This window comes from Ambystoma mexicanum, chromosome 2q (genome assembly GCF_040938575.1).
Source record: "Ambystoma mexicanum isolate Mex_15411 chromosome 2q, UKY_AmexF1_1, whole genome shotgun sequence".
In the NCBI taxonomy this organism is placed as follows: Eukaryota; Metazoa; Chordata; class Amphibia; order Caudata; family Ambystomatidae; genus Ambystoma; species Ambystoma mexicanum.
In genome coordinates this window covers 602586383-602607047 of record NC_090924.1, presented here as the reverse complement: position 1 = coordinate 602607047, position 20665 = coordinate 602586383, and the positions used below count along the sequence as shown (strand labels likewise).

The window sequence follows — 20665 nt, the reverse complement described above, 5'->3', positions numbered from 1 at the left end:
GACCAAATCGCATGATAGACCAAGAAAGAGGTGGACTTGCAAACTGTTCTTATCCTGTGATTTTAGATTTTCTGCCATTAATAGAAGAGTGGATTCAATGCTTATTGTCGGCGTGAACCACAACAGATATTTATAGAACAAAGTATTATCCTCTCTATTTGACTGTGGTTGATTAGTGACTTTCTTCTCTAATAGCGGTCCTATTAAAGGGTCTGTTGTTGGTGAGACAGAAATTTGCCAGTTCTATAGTGTCGGCACTGGGTTTTTTCATTAAGGAGATAATGGATATTCCTATTTCCAAGGAGACAATGAAGAGTGCTGTCAGGGCAGGAACATGAAGTGGGGTAAGGGTGGAAATGTCCTGACAAGGCTTTCCTTCCTTTTACTCATTTTATATCTTTACATCTATGCACTTACATCTTTAATAAACCTTCCACACCCTGGTGCACTCAACTTCAACAAAAGAAACATCAGAAACCAAGAAAAGACTTGGTGAGTGCATCAAACCTCACCCTGCTCAAAGAACGACATGTTAAACACAGATGTCAAATCACCAGTGCCAAGGCAAACTGCTGCCTAAACACCATAACCAATACCCACAATAAAAGCAGAGCCCTCATCAAAGCCATCAAGCATTGAATCAAACCTCTTCCTCACCCACACACTGCATCCCATCAGAAAATCCACCACCATCAACTATTTCTTCAATCAACAAGACCAGCTTTGGTACCGCCCCACAGCCAGCAAACATCACAGTAAACATTGTATCCCACAAAAACACCACTACCTGGACAACGTTTAAGACACTCACCTCGGAAGACCACTGCTACCGTAGCATCTCTTAAGGCCACAGTGTATGCAGATGACATCCTCTCTACCTCCATATTCAAGACCCATCTGACTAAAGCATTCTGCCCTTACCTGACAATCATCAATAGCTCTCTCATTCAAGGCACTCTCCACCTTGATCGTCAAGACCGGGCAAATCCTTCTGCTTCTCAAGAAACCAACAATGAAATCATGATGTCCTCAGAAACATCGACCCCATCACACATCTTCCTTTTCTAGATAATATCCTTGTGAAAGCAGTAGCCATGCAACTCCTTCAGCACAGTGAAGCTAATAACATCCTTCAGTTCTACAAATCTAGCTTCACACCCAGATGCAGCAATGAAACTGCTACCATCAAAGTGATCGATGATGCCCTTAGCATCCTTGATGATGGCCAACCTCGCCTCCTAGCTCTCCGTGACCTCTCAGCAGCATGCAACACAGACGCTCGCCAGCATTCTACATCGGTGTATGGCAGTAGCAAGTCAGCTGGTCTGATGAATTGCCATTTGGCAAGAGTGTGAAAGCCCTGTATTTTTTTAAAAATGTGTATAAACTAATAAGAAAATGCAGGTAATTTCATCTCTGAAAGGGAAATCTGGTAATCAGATTCCCCTGTGATAAGATCCATGCCAGAGCATAGTGTGTACCTGTGCCCTGCTGAATCAGTATGCTGATTCGCAGCACCTGCTCTGCCAGTGGCAAAGAGCAGGTTCAGAGGTCACAGGTGCCCTCTTAACAGCTGCAGTGAAACCCAAGTCTCTGCAGTGCAGGGTCTGCATTTAAAATATGCACCCCTGTTCCAAAATCCTTATAATTGTGGGTCTACCTCCTGGTGGCAGAATCATCTTTCAACATAAGCCAGAACCGAGTTAGGCTACGGTGGATGATATTCTCGTAATTATTACAGTCACATACAATCTGATTTTGTACATGTGTCAGCCCTGTGAACCAGTTCAGCTGTGTAACGATTATGTGTATTCCACCCAGGAAAGGCCCACCCCTGTCCACTGACAGGACTGCAGACTTGGGGAATTGCCTCTCTTTGTTTCTTTGTAACGAGCATGTAACACCCTTTCCCCCTGAGCCCGGCCTCACACACGGAGCTGCATTTCTAAATGTTACAGTTAGGGGAGCCAGAGAGGGATCTGTACAGTTTTAGAAGAGTTCTGTCATTTTTATTCTCTCTGCCTTTCTTTCCTGTCCCTTCCACTTCCTCTGGAGCAAAGCACTTTGGGGGTGACATCTTAAGAACAAAGACCACACATGTCAAGAGCAGTGATTAGACCCCTAAAGCAGACTAGCTTTAATCCAATCACCTGGGGACATGTGCCTATAAAAGAAGAGTCTCCAACCTTTCTAAAGTCCTTCAGTTGTGAAGTTAAAAGCAGGTGTTCCAAGGCAGAGACCAGCTTTGCCCCTTAACCATCCCCAGGGATCATGGGGGAGGGATCTAAAGCTGGAAAAGAACCTGTCTCTCTGCCAGCCACAGTGGTACTCGGGACCTCGCTGTGTCAGAGGACCCCTGCAGTTGTGTGTCGGCCTACCCTGTGTTTGGGAGCCTGAGAACAAGGACCCATCTTGTCCCTAGAGTGGTACTCACAGCAGCCTAAGAAGTGACCTGCTGCTGGAGCAAGACCACCTCTCTGCCAGCCACAGCAGTACCCAGAACCTCACCGTGTTTAAGGCCCTCTGCAGTTGTGTGCCAGCCTCCCCCATTTTGGGAGCACAAGAAAATGACTGACCTTGTCCCTGAGCCTCAAGAGTGGGACTCGCAGCACTTGACATCCAAAACAGCTGGGAATCCTAGTGTTTTACGCTGTTTAATTGCTTGGAGTGTGTTTCAAGAACTGTTCAACACATTCGAACCAGAAGGACCATCTGTTGCTGCGTTTTGCTCTCTGCCGATCTTCACACAGCACTAAGAAGTCTGATTTGGTGCTGTTGAACCAAGAACTGCAAAGAAGCTACTATTGACTGCTAACTACCCCCTTTGTCCATTTGTGGGGCCTAGAGCCTAGTTAGGTCACTTTAAACTTGTGTTGCTCCCAAGTACATATCTTTTTTCAAGAACAGTGTTGCTTTTGCTTGCCTTTCACCCCTGATTCTTTACCCAGAGTGCTGCATCTACTAGCTTTGCTTATTCAGAGTTCTTTCCTCACGGGTGGATTTTGTGTAGTGCTATTCTAGTTAGTTATTATTGTACATGGTGTGTTTAATTAAAGTGTATATAATTTTGTAGAACCTTGATTGGACATTCCTTTATTTTGGACTGTTATACTCAGCTGTTTGGGTTAAAATTGAACCATATTCACACCCCTCTTGGGCATCTAGCCTTCCCTCGGCCCACCTGACCACAAAAGGCAAAGGAGGTATATCTACTAACTGGTTTTACCTTTATGATTGTGTTGGCTCTTGGTTTGTAGAAGTGTGAGGGCCGAGTGTGCGTTTTTAGCTTGACTCATCCTTGTACTCTTGCAGGGTAGAAGTCAATTTGTCACAGCTGGTTTAAATCCTATCTTGCAAACCACAACAAATTAATTCAAATGGATAGTCCTCAAAGGATCCATCCTCTCCCCAGTGATCGTCAACCTTTCATTGGAACCATTCAGAACACTCCTCCCTCCACACAACATCCCCATCCACCAATATATAGATGAAATACAGCTCTACCTCAAAATGCCATCCACTGACGACATCCACAGGCTCAAGTGCTGCCTCACTATGATCCAGTCCTGGAAGTCCAGTGCTTACTTGAAACTCTACCCTTCCAAGACCGAGTTCCTACTGATACTGAACTCCCTGACATCCAGCCTTCGCTCTCCACTAAGAGCCTCAAAGGCTTCACAGCTGCATTGACCACCTGTGTAGTCCCTTGTGCTCGACATCAACAGACAACTCTCATTCAAGCAACACATAGCAAGGAAGACACACACTGCTTACTACCAACTTTCCCTCTTGCGTACAATCAAGCCTTTCATTACACAAAGCAACTTCAGATCTGCTGTCCAAGCCTTAAACCTCTCCAACCGGAATAGCGGCAATGCCCTTCTGAAAGGCCTTCCGGTGACTACCCTAGCGCCCCTGAGAGGTTGCTCTTACGGGAATGGCTCCTCAAGTACACCTCGGTACACACAGCCTCCGGTGATATGCCCCCAGTAAGAAAGAAGGAAAAAGAAAAATTAAAAAAGTGATGAGGAAGAGTTGGACAAGGAGTAATGAAGATTACCTGGAAGTAATTGGGTCGCTACTTCCTGGTATATGTCAGCATTCTGGGTGGCATCATTGTCTGCTCATGGTCTCCTTCCCAGATCAATTTTCTGCGCTTTGACTCCTGTATTCGCACGCCCCTTGCTACTAAAGTCCCCAGTTATCTCTCATAGAACTGTACAAAAAAAGGACTCGACCAAACCTACCCACTCTCCATACGCTCATCAACTCAATAGCCTGTGCTTTAGGCGCAGGAGAGCGGGGGGGAATATAGTTTCCCCGGTTACATCGGCCAAGACCGGAACGCACTACCACCATCACTCAGAGCGGAACAATTGTACTGGGTGTTCAGAAAACAACTCAAGACTGCTATTCTCCGCAAATCCGCTGTTATTATGATCTTGTGTTGTAAGGAGAATGTTCTGCACTTGCCTTATTACATCACACTGACAAGTCGAAAACCCATGTTATTAAGGAACTGTTTACATGAATTACCATGCTTGCCTTCAATGTACGTTCTAGCGCCAAATGCCTAAATAAAATAAATGTAATTCTTCTCTTGTACCTGTCTCTATTGACATGCCCAAGCCACTCTACACTCAACTTCACAGTCTGTGACCGCTATCGAAATAGATGATGAACTTCCCAAAGCACCAGTTAAACATTTCTATGGCAGCCATGTTTGTTGTACTTTAAAAGAAAAAAAACATGGGTGGAGTGTTCAACGCTGACTATTTATGACGCGCTTAATACCAACGAGTCGTTTCTAAGCGCAGAATCGGGATTCGAACCTGTGTTGCAATGCACTGTCTTTCTTCCAAGACAAACAGGTTGTCCCTAAGCTATCCTTAATAAACAAAAGACCCTTAGCAGCTTGGCTGTCATGACATTCTAATAAACACAATGGTGAGATTAAAGGGCCATACCATGTAGTAACTGCCCACCACCCTCAGTCCTTGGCATGCTGAAAGGTGTGCTATATTTTTTGCCTATTCATGAAGTAAGGAAATAGGACTCAGAACCCAATGGAACGGGGCTCTGTGAAAAATGTGCATCACTCGGGACCTGTTTGAGGGTTAGGGGGCCATTGCCTAAACACTTAGCGAAATCACACACACTGCCTCCATTCCTGATCGTTGGCTTGAGGAGGTTCGAAGCCGGCAGAGATTCTGGAGCAACAGGCTGTGGGAAGCTATGTGCCGTCCCTGTGGTTGGCACAAAATATTTGACCCTTTGTTCAGCCCTCCAAGTACTGCCTTCCTCCTCCTTCCCCTTGCACAGTGCTACCAGAACCCCTTCCCCCAGCACACTAAGAGAGCCAGAAGCTGGCCTTTTGAACACTTTCTAACAAGTATGGAATGCACGATGGAGTCACCATTGCCTGTGAAATATTAATGTTTATGCAATTATAGTGCATAAGTATTTGATAACGCTGCAGAGTTCCAGTCATTGGTGCAACGACCATTGGGCAAACCAGGCTTTTTTTTTAATTGTGTTACAGCTTGACATTGGATAAAGTACAAAGCAAGATTTTCATAAAAACAACAAATACCGCACAATTTCTTTTTTTCAAACATGTGAAAATGTCAAGCAACCTATATAAAAAAAGAGAAAAAAGAAAATATAAGCACATGCATACACTTAGTTCAGGCGTATCAAGTGTCTCCTTTAAAAAGTTGTAAAATGCTAAAACAAGTGAAGTATTGTCCCCCCACATAAACCGAGCCCAGAGATATCCTGAGGTCTCCCCTCAGTCCCCAGATACCCCCCAAAATACAATGTTCTACACTCTGTTAGGCTGGTACAAAAGAGCATTAGATATTTCAATGACTCTGTGCAAGAAGATTTCCTACAGAGTCGGCATACTGAAAACCACATACGATTTACCAGCCCATTTATTAGTCCGGTCCAAAGCAGGTAAAATGTTCAGTTTGAACCGCAAGTAGGGGGTGTGTGCTCTTGTCAATGGAAACAGAGAGATGTATTTAGACAGATTGCCTCTTTTCCTGGGGAAGCTTGCATATTCCCTATAGGACGGGTAAGCCCCCATCTTTTGTATTGTGCAGCTCCAGTCTGCCGTCAACAGCTTCTTTTTGTCACAGCGGACCTATTCACCAATTCCTCCTCTGTTGAGTTAATTTCGCCCAACAGAGTAATCATGAAAGTTTTGAATAGAACCAGTGAGGCAACCGTCTCATGCTGGCAGATAATCCCCAGGTCCTCATACAGTGAGTGTGTGCGGGGCCCAACGATCCTAGCATAAGTCAGTTGCTTTCACTGATACCTTGACCCCAGTGAAATTAAACCCAGCTCATGTTGGATAATTGCATTGGGTAACCCTTGCGGCAAACTCAAATCATACCCTGCATGTAATCAAGGATGTCTCTCAGTTCCAATAATGTGGAATCCAACCCATATAGGACGATAGGTTCCACCTTGGCTAGGTAGTACTTTATTAAAGGCAAGAGAGAAACTGCAGAGTAAACTGTAGACCCTCTTTAATTGCGAAACCAGCGGTTTCGCCTTAGCCTTCAACCCTTCCATGGTGTTTGACATGGAACAGGTGTTAGTTAAATTATAGCCCAAGTAACGGGTTGTCAAAACTCTCTCGAGTCTTTGATCTCTAGCTGTCCAACACACGGGGCCTCATTGCGAGTTTGGAGATAGCCATGTCGTTTTTAGCGGCATGGCTGCCCCCAAATTCGGGTCTGCGTCCCGCAAAATGGGAATTACCGAGCCATTCCGACCTTTGCAGGCCCGGTAATTCCCATTCGCGGGACCCAAACCCGTTACGTCCCCATTCCCATTGAGCCCTCACTGGGAATGGGGAGGATGCTAACAACGGACCCGTTAATGGCGGGTCTGTTGTTAGTATCCTGTTCGGCTAGCAGGTGCCGCTCTGCACGTCTAGTCTGGCCAGGCGTACAGAGCGGGTCCCGCTGCAGAACTCGTTATGTGGCGGCCCGGCATGAATGGTGCCAGTCCCTTACCGGCACCGTTCATACCGTGGCCGCCACAGTCGTAATGAGGCCCATGGTCTTTGGTTTGGACAAGTTGGAGAAGATCACCAACTTAGACTTGGATCTGTTTACCAATAAGTTGTTTTTAAACACATAGGAGGAAAAGAGATCTAACTTTCTTTGCAGACCAACAGGTGTCAGGTCAAAAAAGACCAGATCATCTGTGAATGCTATCCAGTTCAGTTTCAGATACCCCATTCTAACAGGAAAGGTGATATCCTCCATCCACAACATGTCTATGTCCGAAATGTAGGCATTATAGAGTAACAGGGCCAGTACGGAACCCTGTTTAAGTCCCACATGGGTTGGTACTGGCCCCATGTAGGCCCCTTCCTTGGTCAGTCTCACCCTCAAAGATGTACTTTGGTGCAGCTGGTCCAGCAGCTGCACCAGTTGGGTGAGAACGTGCCAGTTCAGCAGTTTCGACCATAGCACAGAGCGATTTTTGCACGGTCGACCGCAGAACTCCTATCCAATGAGGCCATATATGCCGCACCATGTCCGCCTGCCCTGATGAGGGCCCCGAGGTGAGCCATGATGGTAGCATTAAGTGGTGTACCCATTCCCTGTCTAAATCCCACTTGGTATCAGGAAATTACCCCCACCTCACAAACACAGCATTAAGTTCTCTCAATAGGAGTGTTGCGAAAATGTTACTTGAGGCGTCGAGTAGTGCTATGGGTCTGAAATTGTTTGGGTCACCAGCATCCCCCTTCTTATGAATGGGAATGTTCATGGACTAAACCCAAGAAGTGGGCATCCGATGACTGCCCCAGAAGGACTTAAACAAGGGACATAACACCCCTGTCCATAAGGGATATCAATTTTAAGCACTGTAGGCGCCAGGCCATCCGGGCCCAGTGTCTGAGATGCCTTGGCCTTGTTAATGGCCCATAGTACATACTCTCTGTCCAGGTGCAAAGGATACAAAGTTTGTCGACCGGGATTTGAAGCTCCCACGCTAAGTTCATGGCTGGGCGAGCATATTGGCTAGAAAAGTGATTTTTTGTGTGATATTTTAAAGGTTTGTTATAAACCAATAAAATAAAAAAAATAAAAAATAAAAGTGCTCAACCTACGTGTTTTCAAAAATCAGACAAGACTAATTCCGGCACATGAATTGCCATTTTTGTTGTTGATTATAGTCCATAAATATACAGGATTGTGTGACCTAAACACCTCTAGCATCTCCCACTTGTCATTGTTCAGCCTACTTAGTTTTATGGTTTTAAGGAAATTCTTGTCCTCTGATACGATTCTGGGGTATGATGTTCATTCACCAGGGTCCTCAGTTGCCTTTTTTGTTGTTTCACTTTGACAATCCTATGGTCGTAAGCATGCATACCAATCCCCAATTGGTAAAGCTTTTTTTCTATTTCGTACCTCTCTGAGATACCGTAACATCAACTCATTAAAGGTTTCTATCGGTGTTCCCCTTTCAGATATTTCAAGTCTCTAGTTCCCTACGTAGCACCCTGGTGAGGTTTGCACAAGAGGAGGCATTCCATTTGATTGTCAAACCCCCTGATCAATATCGAGAAATGCAGAAGGGAGGTGATGGGCGTTAAAGCTCACTGGGAGATTGATGACCACATTCAAGGTCAGATGGTCGGTGATACATAAGTCCACCAACCTCATTGGCGAACAGAAGACCTCCAATTTGTGCGAAAAAATATATGGTCGATCCATGACCGTGACCCCACCCTGTGATATCTATAAATTGTCTCTCCCTCCCTTCAGCCTCAAGAATTACAGAAAGTTCAATGGAAACAGGGTTCCATTATACATTGATAAACAGAAACTCCCTCCCACAAGGGACTGTAGTGACCCCTGTAAGGTCTATGCTATCAGTGCCGTGCAGCCTTGCACGTCACCCTCTTCACACCAATCGCTGTGCAGCCTGCCGCCCGCATTATGAGGAAACGAGGAGTCGGACACTGGTCGACTGTTCACACTGCTTTATTCCATAAGACTAACTGCTTCCCTTCAGCCCCCATCACTTCCCTTCTCCACCCCATACCCCAACTAGGTCGCTCCCACACAATGAGGCTAACAGGCCTCATATGCCAACACGACAACCCCAACAGCAAGTATGTTGTCAAAAAGAGTTTCCATCATCAAATATTGAATGTTCAAATACAGCTCTACTGCGATGAGCAAGTCACCACTTGGTCTCCCTCTCCTTCCCTTCTTTGCCACTTTTGAGAAAGTTACAAACCCCTCTATGTCAAGATGTTTTGTGGCCATTGTTTCCTATAACATGAGAATATGATTATTAAAAAGAGAGATCTTTCAATGCATTGCCCTTGAGATGTTATTAAAACCGTAAACTTTCCATGAATTATGGACGACTTTGAATTTAAGTTAAAGGCACTTTGTGGGTTCTCTAGCTTTTTTAAACATAGAGCCATGACCAGTCCTGTTCCTGCGAGTTCTTGACGTCGACTGTCGTGCTGTTCACCCCTCCTCTAGGATTTTTAGTTGGAGGCTCACTGATTCCTGGTCCGCTCACCTTGTGTACCTTCAGGAATGCGTCAACCTCAGCAGGGCCAGTTAATTCGTACAAGTTGTAACCTTGAGATTGCATGGCTCCTCTCTCCTCCCAAACCAAGTGAGCTACCAAGTTTGAGTGAAAGTGGCTGACCAAGCGATCCACTCCAGATTTTGAGAAGGCCACAAGCTCCAAATTGCCTGTAAGGAACAAAGGCACCTGGCTGACCTACATAACGAAACAGATCAGGACACAGATGTTACACAGTGCCTGTGGCTTCACAGTCAACAAAGGGTCGGCAATTAATAATGAGGCATTTCATTGCTAGCACCTGTATTCAAAGGCATACATTTTTAGTCAATTGAAATAGTTATGGGATGTTAGTACTTCCACGTCAGGGAAGTGATTGGGAAGGAAGTGAGGCCAGAAGACAGCTCATTCTCACAGCAGGTCTTAAGTGTGTGGTTTCAAACATGGAGCGAGTTAAGAGGGTGTAACATTGAAGCTGCACCTGCAGTCTCCTTAGATTAGAATATACAAAATGGTTACCCCCACACAAGTAAGTTTACCCCTCCCCCACAGTCTCTGAAGTTAACCCTTCTCCCGACAGTTCAAGGGTTAGTCCTCAGTAATTTTAGTCCAGGCCGTGCACCTCTTGTTCCAGTAAGCTATGAAATATGTTAATTCTTTCAGAGCAACAATAAAACATAATCACAAATGTTACAATTTTCTTATTTCTGGCAACGCTGACCGATCGACCCTCCCAAGTCCAACTTGGGTCCTTCCTCTCCTCTATCTCTACTTCTGGTTTTCCCCACGGGTCTAACCTCTCTCCCTGGCGGTTCACCCAATACCTGGCACTTCTCGCCCATCGCATTGCTGCTCTCTGCCCAAACATTCAGTGCTATGCGGACGACACTCAGCTCATTTTCAGGTTCCCTTCCACCACCTCCTCTCCTTCTCTCATCTCTGACTGTCTGCCTGCTATCCAGGAGTGGTGTGCCGCCAATAAACTCTGCCTTAATGCCAGTAAGACTGAGATTCTCCTCATCAGCACATTTGCTCCCTCCTTTCCTATCGCTCTCTGGTCGGCCTTTCTTGGCCCTCTTCCGTCTCCCAGCTGTGAGGCTAAAAACCTCAGGATCATCTTCGACTCCACACTCGCCTTCTCTCCTCACATCTCTCCTCACATCTCGGACGTGTCTAAGAGGTCTCACTACCAGCTGCACCTCCTCAGAGGTATTCTTCCTTTCCTCTCCTTCCCCCAGAAGCTCACTGTCTCCAGAGCTCTGGTTCTCTCTAGGCTGGACTTCTGCAACAGCCTCTTTCTAAATCTGCCTGCTTCTACTCTCTGCCCTCTGCGACTCATCCAAAACAGGACTGCAAGACTTGTCCTTGGCCTCAAGCCCAAGCATCACATCTCTCCAGGACTGAAATCTCTGCACTGTCTCCCAGTGGCTGCGAGGATTAAGTTCAAAACCCTCTGCATTGTCCACAAGGCCTTCTGTGGCCTGGGGATTCAATAATTTCAACTCTCTCTTCCTAAATATCATCCTTCTCAAGCTCTTCGCTCATCCGCCTCCAACTCCCTCAGGGTCAGTCGCTTCTCCAAGCAACGAGTTGGTGGTAGATCTCTTTCTTCGCCTGGGGCCTCCCTCTGGAACAGCCTCCCTGAAACTTCGAGGGGAACCATCTCCAGTTCCGGAAGCACCTCAAGACCTTCCTCTTTGCTTCTGCTTTCTCTCCTCCTCTCTCCTGCTGAACTCCTGACTGAAACTGAACTGGTCACCTGGATACCCTGTTTTCTCGGGCCCAGGTCCCTTCCACCTGCCAGCTGCACACCTGTACTGCCTCCTGGGGAACCCCTGCACTTGGGGGATGTTTCTGTATCCCTACAGTCACCACCAGCTCCTGCCACTTGATGTCTGCACTCACCCCTACACTTACCACAAGCTGGCTGCACTTTTACCTATTGTTTTCATTTATTCTAATTTATTTTTTACTGTTGATCGTATGTACTGCACTGCCTGTTAGCTTCATACATATGATACCGGAGGCAAGTTATAGTTCAGACTTTTACTTAAGTTACTTTACAGGAATCATATATAGATGAAGATACAGGTAATAGAAACATCCAGAGACCCCTCACTTTGCCAAGTACCATCAACCGCCAACAATATAACCCAGAGTGGGGCTACATTCCACACCTCAATATTCCAAACCTACATCACTTACATAACCCCTAGTCAGAACATAACATATCTTCCCCCCCAAACAATACCAACAAAAGGCAAAACAGAGCCAACAATAACATCACCCAACTCCACATCAACTGAAAGAACTTCCATTCCAGTCAACAAGTCCATTTCACTCAACGCATACCATCTACCAATTATGTACGCTCACAACCCAAACCAGCATCCATCCAAGCATGAGAGCTCTGCAGCTGGATTCATACTGAGGAGACCAGCTCCAATCCATCTCTCACAACCAACACAACCAACCACTTCACTCACCAATCATCAACCAACCCACTACCAGACAACACCTCACTCTCCCCACTCAGGACCCACTCGGCCATCCTGAAATATGCAGCACTTCAATCCACTGCACCACAATACCAAACACACAGGACCTAACCCGGCCATCCTGAAAATACCACAGCACCCTGCTGCACCACAATCTCAAATACACAGGACCCAACCCGGCCATCCTGGGAGCTACAGCACCCTGCTGCACCACAACATCACACACTCAGGACACAACCGGGTCATCCTGGACAGCACACAATGTTCCCTTTTCATATTCAAAAGTCCATAAATTACTCGGAGGACCTGTAAGAAAAAACATGCTGCACTTAATATTCCTATATTTTATCACCTCACCAAAAAGTCCATCAATTGCCAGACGAACCTGAAAAGTAAAAAAAAAAACTTATTTTTCCATTTAAAATGCACCTCACTGTATTAGGCACCAAAAACAGAGGCAACGACACTCTTCCTCTACACATGGGTTATGAATTAGTTTTGTGCAACCTGTGGGAATGTAGTTGTGTGAGTGAGTCACACAACTACATTCCCACAGGTTGCACAAAACTAATTCATAACCCAGGCGTCACAGCTCACGTCATTTCCTAACTCTCAATACTTCTGTTGAAACAAGACAATTCTCTGAAGAAACGAATAAAGTCAGGGTCTAACTCTTCCAGGACCGCAATGGAAGTATCAACTTCCTCTCCAAATAGCATCCCACGTGCACGACAGTGACCCCATTTTTGATCCCAGTGAGGGTCCAGCTCCTCAATAGCCACCACGCAGCGCTCACACAGTGCGGCACCCCTTTCGTGGATCTTCCAGACGTTGTGCAAATGCACTTCCGAGTTTTTCCTCTTGCTCGAGCCTGTCGGCGCAGGGTTCTGCCTCACTTGCTGCGTGCGGCACACGTGCAATGAGGCCCGGACACAGTGAGCTTGCTCACACGTCTTTCTTTATTGAACTTCCAGTAGGACTGCCCTGACCCTCCTCCCACCACCTGTCACTTCCCATACCTAACGTCACTTCCCCTCCGCTGGCCCCGCCCCCCCAACTACGGAGATATCAACGTGACATCTCCCCCTTTTTAAACAAATGCCAGGATGTTCACAAAAGGCGCAAATACATAGCGGGACTCCTAGCAGATTTCTTCAATCCAGCAGCACAGCTTGTTCCGAGCTCGCTGTGGGCAGGCGCTTGCCCGTTCTGGCGTTTTCCCACTGGCTTCACACACCATGGGACCTTCCAGATCAGAGTCATCTGTGTCCCCCTGATCCGCTTGGTAGGGGTCATCTGAGGCATAATCGATAGGGAGGACTACACGCCCACTAAGCCGATGAGTTCCCAGAGTGGGAATGTTCTTGAAATGTGAAGAGTTCCTTGTGATAGGGTCATTGGAGCCCTCCGCCGTGATCATGGACCCTTTCTTTTGAGTGACGAACAGTGGCTCTGACTGAAATGCGGGGGGTGCTTATGGGTTTGTGTCTGTTGTACGGCCAAAACGTCTCCTACCTCAATCTGTGGCGACAAGGCCCTTCTCCTTCGATCAGCATAGTCCTTCATCCATTCCTTGGCAGCCTCATTTGGTTCACGTAGTTCTCGATCCAGACCAGTGGCTGGTTCTTGTAGCGGAGCTTGTGGAATGCGGGTCTGGACGTTCCGCCTGAACATGACTTCTGAGGGTGTTCGTCCGGTAGTGCTGTGTGGGGTGCTGCGATAGTCTCTCATGAGCTGGTTCAGCACTTGTTGATAAGGCTGTCCTGTCAGCTTGGCTATCTGGAGCGCTCGTTTCAGATTGGCCATGAATTGCTAGATCATCCCGTTTCCTTGGGGCCACAGTGGAGTTATTTTGCGATAATGGAAGCCTAAATAGGTCGCAAACTGGGCGAACTGGTGCCCACTGATTGGGGGCCCGTTATCAGTCTAGAGTACGCTTGGAACACCATACGCAGAGAAGATGCGGTCCAAGGCTGGTATAAGGTGGTGGACGACAGTCGAGGAAATTAGGTGGGTCTCGGGATATTGTGAGTATTCATCCATGACTGCCAGTACGTATCTACCTCCTTCAATGGGCCCAAAGAAGCCAGCTGCCACTGCCTCCTATACCCCTTACGGGAGTTCGGACATCCTCAGTGGTTTGGGGTGTCGGTTTGGTGTGATGAGGCTACAGGTGGGGCAGGCCTTCAAGGCCTCGCCTACCATGGAGTCTAAATTGAGAAACCAGATTTTCGGGTGCAGCATGCGTTTGGTTGATACGATTCCCCGGTGGTTCTCATGAGCCATATCGATGATCCTGGCTCACAGAGCTAATGGGATTACTAGTCTGCGGTCTTTGATCAGAAGGTGGTCATCGGATAAGGCTAGTTCATCTCGTACTTGCACCAGGCGTTCGACATCAGCATGTACCATATCTCTGGCTGCTTTTCCTTTCTCTTGGGCCCTTCTCCACATGCCCGACATAAGTCCTTCACAGATTATCCGACACGCCTGGTCGTTTTTGGTTTCACAAGCAACCGTGGCAATGTCTATTCCCGCTGGGGTGCATTGGTGTATCAGATACCTGAGATACCTGTCCGCCACTGATGGTTCTGGTGTGCACCCTTCCCGAGGCCTTCTGGATAGGAAATCAGCCGGGTTGTCACCTTTCCCTGGCCTGTGCATGATTTGAAAGTCGTAGTCTTGTAGTCGCAAACCCCAGATTCGAGGTGGCATTTTGGCTTGAGGGTTTCCATATAGAAATAGCAGTGCTTGATGGTCTGTGACCACTTGGAATGGTTTCTCGTACAGAAATAGATGGAAGTGTTCACCGGCCGAGACAACGGCGAGGCCTTCCTTTTCTGCCTGGGAATATGCTTGCTCTATAACCAATAGGCTTCGGCTGGCGTATGCGATGATGTGCATTCGCGAGGGATCACTTGGGTCCCTCTCTGCTAGAATAGTCCCCAGCCCAACCAGGCTGGTGTCTACCGTCAGCTCTGTCTGACGTTCTGGGTCATAGTATGACATGTTCTTGGCCTTGGCAACCCTTTTCCTGATGGCTTCAAACACCCTTTGGCACTCTTCCGTCCATTGGAAGGTGGCATCTTGTTTTGTTAAGTGCCGCAGGGGCTCGCTCACTGTCGCAAATTCTCTGATGTACTGGGTGCAGTAGCTTACGAGCCCTAGGAATGATCGTAATTCTGAGACATTTGCCGGGGGTGCCGTATCATTTAGTGATGCCACTTTGTCAGGGTCTGGGGACATGCCGGTTTCTGAAAAGATGTGGCCGAAGACTTTCAGCGTGCTCTTACGGAACTCGCATTTATCCCGGTTCAGTGCAAGGTTGGCCGCTTCCAGGGCTTTGCATACTTTCATGAGGGCCTCATCGTGTTTGCTGACATCAGTGCCGAAGACCAGGATGTTGTCGCTATAATTAAGGCAGTTGGGTATATGCTGAATGACGTTGTGGACCTCGGCCTGAAATATTTCCGCAGCCGAGGATACCCCAAAGCTTAGCCTTTTGTAGTGAAACAGACCTAGATGTGTTACGAATGCTTTTAAGTTGCGGCTTTCGGGGCTCAACACCAGTTGATGATATCCCTTTTGTAGGTCCAGCTTCGAGAATACTTTGGCCCCGTTTAACAGGTGTATCATGTCAGTGATGCGTGGGGCCAAGTGTCTCTCTCTCTCTGGATGGCTTGGTTCGGGCGCCTCATGTCCACACAGAGTCTGATCGCTTTGGATCCTTTCTTCGTGACTGGTACTATCGGTGACACCCAGGTGGTGGAGCCGGTGGCTGGCTCAATAATGTCTTGCTCAAGCAGCTTATGTAGTTCATCCTCCACTTTCCTTTGGATGTTAATCGGAATCCCCCGGTAGTGCTGGGACACCGGACGTATGGACTCGTCTATGTGTAGCTTGATCTGTCTATTTTTCAGCTTTCTGATGCCCCGGAAGATGCGGGGATATAGATTAGCGATCATTTCCACGGGTTCGATGTACTTATGAACCATGATGTTATAAAGAATATGTATGAGTCCCATGACTGCCACTTTTAAACTTAGGATGCATCCGCTGTCCGTTTCGGTTGCTAGGACGTGGAAAGATAAACTTTTCTCATGCCCTTTATATTGACATGTGCCCTCAAATTGTCCTAGGCATTTGAGGGGTACCTTGGCACCATAGGCATAGATGTCTACGACAGCGGGAATCAGTTTAGGTCTTGTGGGCAGGTCCTTGAAAATTGCTTCACTGATTACATTTAAGGTGGCACCTGTGTCAATCAGGAATTCCGTGGGTTGTTCGTTCGGCTTGATGATCAAAGTGTGGCTGTGTGCTGTGGCAGTGGGATTTCCTAGAGCATAGACGTATGCCTTCTTTTTCTGATCGCTTCCCGAGGAGCTGGGGTCTGAGTCTGATGGTGATTGCTCTACTAAGTAGTGTACGTGCCTTCTTGACCTTCGCTCCGGTGTCGCTCTCATGACATATCTTCTTCTGTCTCTTCTTTCTCTCCTTTGTTTGTCGTCTCCTGATTCTCGTTCACGTAAATCCGGATTGGCCTGGGTGGATGGTCCTTGGGAAGCGGGTCCCGGGTGGTTCCCTGAAGAGGGCCGAGTTCTCGTCTTGTATTTGGGTGGTGTTTCCCTTGCCCAATCTCGTCCTCTGTCTCTGAAAAGTCTGCACACCGACTTGAAGTGGCCCTCTTGGCCACACATGGCACACCTTTGACCGATGGCAGGGCAGGTCCCTTCGTGGGGGTATTCAAAACCACACTTATAACAAAACAGCTCCTCTGATGTTCTCTTGGGTTGCAGTTTGTGGATGCTTTCTCCGGTTGCGGGGGCACTGAAGCGCTCCACCTGTGAGTCTATGGCTCCCTCAGCGGGGGCTAGCGCGAGTATTTCGTCCAGGGTGCGTTGTTTTTGAACTAGCTTTCGTCTGAATGTCTGCGATTCACACCCCGCTATGATCTGTGACCTCAGTGCCTCAGTGTTAGAGTAGTTCGCAAAGTCACAATGCTTCATCTTGGTGTGCAGCCTCATGACAAAGGCATCCATGGTCTCACCCTTTTGCTGTTTGGTGCTGTGAAACAGGTGTCTTTCATAGTCTACATTGGTGTGGGGTGTAAAATACGCGGGCAGTGCATCCTTTAGTTCTTGAAGAGATCCAATGGAGTCTGGGAGCATTTCGTCAATGATATCCGTGGTAGCCGATCCCACGGCTAGTTTCAATAGGCACGTTTGACAATCCTCTTCTATGGGCCCTCTGGCCCCCCATGTATAGTTCAAAATCTCTGATCCACTTACCCCATCGGGGGCCTATGTTGCTGTTGTCGATGATGTCAAATGCTCCTCGCATATGGGATGCCAGCGTGTCGGGCAGCCTGTAGGGGACTTGGTCTGCCACCTGAGGGCCCTGTCCCTGGGCCTGTGCCCCTTGATCGTTGTCCTGACCGGACATCCTGACCTCCTGCTTATGTACTCCTCAAGTCCTTGTATTACAGGGTTACAGGGTGTGGCCGCCACTGGGGCGCGAGCACCACTCCCTTCTAGGCTGTTGGCTCCCCCACGTGTCACTCTGCTTAAGGGATATGTCTCCCTGCCCTCCTCCTGTAGATGACCACCCCACGGGGCACGAGCACCATCAAGTGGCTGTTTCTGGGGTTGGTTGCCCTGAACCTCCTTTGTGTGGCCTTGCGCTTTGGCCTACCTTGGCAGGCTGCCTCCATCCTCCTCTGGGGCCAGTGTCATCTGGCCTGAGTCTCCAAGGTCTCTAATATCACTGCTGCGGCCCAGGATATGCTAATTTTCCCTTAATTGGCAGGATTAGCAGGCCATTGGGAGCGGCCGCTCTCTTGCGTGCCTCTGGCGTTCTGTGCACTCTGGCACCTACAGAGCTGGAGTGCGGGCAGTGATGTTGCCTTTCCCTTGCGATCCGGCGCATGTGTGCCTCGCAGGAGGGCCACCCGCCTCGTCACTAGTGTCGGCGCAGGGTTCTGCCTAACTCGCTGCGTGCGGCACACGTGCAATGAGGCTCGGACACGGAGAGCTTGCTCACACGTCTTTCTTTATTGAACTCCAGTAGGACTGCCCTGACCCTCCTCCCACCACCCGTCACTTCCCATACCTAATGTCACTTCCCCTCCCCTGGCCCCGCCCCCCCAACTACGGAGATATCAACGTGACAGAGCCCACCTCCATAACAGGTTTTTTTCACTAAATATACGCTGCTCTTGATCCACAGCCAAAAAGTCATCTTCTGTATATGCCAGTTTCAACTCTTTACCCATACCGTGAGTAATTAACATCTTACATGCCCGTCTTGTGCAGAACACCCCCGTCAATATCTGTTTGTGAAACAGCGCCATCCTCACAGACCCACGGCTTTCCCAGGAGAGCCATACTCCAGTCACTAGAAGGGACCTTCTTAATGCGTGAAGAACGTGTCAAATCAGATGCGGCCGTTATATGTTTTGACAACATCATCAGAACCTCTATGTCAGCGTGAAGCTCGGATCTCCTTATTTTAATCACAGCCCAGCCACATATGCACTGGAAATGCACAGACAGAAGGTATGGGCTTTACCCTGTCTTTCTCGTAGCCCGATCTAGCTACTTTTAATTGCCGCTCCGAGTCTTACACACTGCGCCCCTTATTGCTTGCCCTTCATCCAACAAAATTCCTTGTACGATGGCAAATGTCACTCGTAAAGTGCCATGTCGACACTCGCCTAGACCATCCCTCTGCACAGCTGACGGCCTTACTCGCTTCCTCTCCCGCAGGCTTCCAAAATATTTGAACTTTTCCGGTAGTAGTAGGTTTCCCTTATATTAATGGAGGGATAGTAGCCCACTTCCCTGGCAAAGGCTCCTTAACAGGTGCCCACCACCGCCGACATCCCAACTCTATCACAGACTAGGCACCTTTGGGGTTGGGGCTGCTCACCTTTGAAGCCCTCGGGCTGGTGGATGTCTCCTCTTCCTTGGCGCTGCTCAGCTGTTCTGTCTTCTCTCTTGCCGTCACCTCGGCTTTCAGTGTCTTTAAATCCTCGTTGCCACTGTTAGCCTCATACATATGAGACCGGATGCAGGTTAAAGTTCAGACTTTTACTTAAGTTACTTTACAGGAATCATATATATATGAAGTAAGATACAGGTAGTAGAAACATCCACCAGACCCTCACTTTGCCAGGTACGATCAACCGCCAACAATAGAACCCAGAGTGGGGCTACATTCCACACCTCAACATTCCAAACCTACATCACTTACATAACCCCTAGTCAGAACAGAACAACTGCCACCTACCCCTCGCCCCCCCCACCGCACTTCTCCCGTTCCCCTCTTCCCCTGCACTTGCGCGATCTCAATGTCACCTGGCCTAGTAAGATCGTTGTCTCTGTCTTCCCTCTGTTCCCCCTCCCTTGCCTCTCACGCCTTGAAACACTTGTGTATAGGCGCGTTATAAATGTCATACCATATATCAAAGTGCCTCGTTGATTTGCATAGCATCTGCACATCAAAAATTGGGTGTATTTTTGTGCAACTACAAATGGTGTTATAGTGCTGCATGCTGTTGAGGTTACTTGATTTCACAGACCTGGAATCCCCTTTCGTTTCTTGTCTGGTGGCAGTGATGATAGAGTTTCACGCGCTTCCGTTTCTATTCATACATCTCTGCTGCTGCGAAACGGTTGCCATATTTGTCATGTTCGCTGACTTGGCTTGGCTTGCCTCTCGGTTTTCCTCTCTTGTTCGCCGCCTCCCAGAGCACCCTCCCCTCCTCGCAGTGCTGTTCCCGCCCAGCCCGTGCGTGAAAGCAGACTGCGATGGCACACGTTCCCGTGACGCGCCCATGAAAAGAGAGGTGCCTTTTAAGGCCGGCTGCCGGCTGCAGTGAGTGCGTAACGGCGCGTTGCATCACAGCCCCGTGATGCAAGGGTCTCTCCCCGAGGCGTCAGCTGAGGGGAAACAGGGCCGGTGACGTCCTGGAGGAAATCAAACAAGCAGCGCATGTTGCTAAGACGACGACTCAGCGGAAACCACCGCCGTATCACGATTTCCAAGTTAGAAGACGAAGAAGGAATTACCAGTTTAAGTCACAGCTTCCCATTTCTGATTAGTACTACGTCGATTGCAGGAACTGTCTCTCCCACGTACAAGGAAACAGTTTCATTGAATATTTTCAATACGTTGGCAAAGCCAGGATAGTAAGTAGAACGTCTTCGTGCAGTGGTACAAATATAACAGATAACACACACTGTACAGAGCCCTCAATTGTCCCTGTTCCATGCTTAAGAAACCCTGCCAGTCCCGTTTCTTTCCTTGGATTGGTAGTCTTTAATTTAAAATGGAAAAGAACACTACAAGAATTCCAAGAAAAACAGGGCTGGGTGACTTTTTCACAAATGGAACTGGGAAACTTGAGAACGATGTATACCAACAAGTTGTGTCTATCTTGGTCGTGGGAGGGCACGGGGTAAGGGGAGGCGGGTCTGCATACTTGCAAACGTGTCCCATTCCAATCTGTAGGTGCTTATCCTGTCCTGGTATTTACTTTGCATTCTGGGACGTGCAGTCCTAGTTTTGATAGTAAAAGTGGAACT

At 48.0% G+C, this 20665-nt stretch overlaps 1 long non-coding RNA gene across 2 annotated transcripts in view; it reads right to left on the bottom strand.

Annotated features, from left to right (window-relative positions):
* The window catches only part of LOC138569617 (uncharacterized), a 246091-nt gene extending 226078 nt beyond the window's left edge, over nucleotides 1–20013 (bottom strand). For both annotated transcript variants that reach the window (XR_011303278.1, XR_011303279.1), the window contains exon 1: nucleotides 19660–20013. This is a non-coding gene — a long non-coding RNA (uncharacterized lncRNA). The remainder of the gene's footprint in view (nucleotides 1–19659) is intronic.
* Between the last annotated feature and the right edge of the window lie 652 nt (nucleotides 20014–20665).